Below are 1,346 nucleotides of genomic sequence, written 5' to 3' on the forward strand. Positions count from 1 at the left end.
ATCTTTATTGTCATAATTACTATCTTGTGGAATTTCCTGCACAGCTTTGGAAGGCAGGCAGCATGGGCCTTCCCGTCATTTTACCTGTGAGCATATGAAAGGCCGAGGGGTTAAGTGGCTCGTTCAGCTTGTAAGTACCACAGTCACATCTGGAACTGTGATATTCTGCCACCCCATGCATTGATCAACTCCTTCAAGATCCTTTCCAACTCTAAAATTCTGTGGTTTCAATATAAATGAATCTCAGGGTCAGCATTTTAAAAACTTTGAGTCTTTTGTCTCAAGAAAGTAGCAAAGGGTAGGGCTCACATTAGATACAGTCGTCCCTCTGCATCTACAGAGGATTGGCTCTAGGACCCTCATGGATACCAAAATTCTCAGATGCTCAAGTCTCTGATATAAAATGGCATAGTATTTGCATATAACTGATGCACATCCTTCTTTATATAAACCATCTCTAGATTACTTATAATACCCAATAAAATGTAAATGCTATGTAAATACTTGTTACACTGCATTGTTTAGGGAATAATGACAACAACAACAACAAAATCTGTACATGTTCAGCACAGGTATTTTTTTCAAATATCTTTGATTTGTAGTTGGTTGAATCCACGGATGCATAACCCACTGATACAGAGGGCCGTCTGTACTAATAAATCAGTGGTGTCCCATTTAGTGCATTTAATTTATGCAGATTTAACTGTGTGGGTATGCTCCCCCAATACGGGAATATGAAAGAAACAGAAAAAGCAAATCCATCTGCCATTCCATTTAGTAAGTATATGCCACAGAATGACCATGAGACAGGAGTAAATCAGTTGGACAGCATATATGCAAGGGCATGGATAGTATACTTTATGGGAAATTACTGGAACTTTCAAGAATTTTATATATATATATATTTTTTTTTTTTTTCTGGAGACAGAGTCTTGCTCTGTTGCCCAGGCTGGAGTGCAATGGTGCCATCTTGGCTCACTGCAACCTCTGCCTCCTGGGTTTTCAAGCAATCCTCATCCCTCAGCCTTCCAAGTAGCTGGGATTACTGGCATACACCACCACACCCGGTTAATTTTTGTATTTTTAGTAGAGACAGGCTTTTCCCATGTTGGCCAGGCTGGTCTCGAACTGCTGGCCTCAAGTGGTCCGCCTGCCTTGGCCTCCCAAAATGCTGGAATTACAGGCGTGAGCCACTCTGCCCAGTCCTTTCAAGATTTTTTTTTTTTTTTTTTCCTGAGACAGAGTCTCATTCTGTCACCCAGGCTAGAGTACAATGGAGCAATTTAGGCTCACTGCAACCTCTGCCTCCCAGGTTCAAGTGATTCTCCTGCCTCAGCCTCCAAAGT

This window comes from Mandrillus leucophaeus, unplaced genomic scaffold, assembly GCF_000951045.1.
Source record: "Mandrillus leucophaeus isolate KB7577 unplaced genomic scaffold, Mleu.le_1.0 Scaffold659, whole genome shotgun sequence".
Lineage (NCBI taxonomy): Eukaryota > Metazoa > Chordata > Mammalia > Primates > Cercopithecidae > Mandrillus > Mandrillus leucophaeus.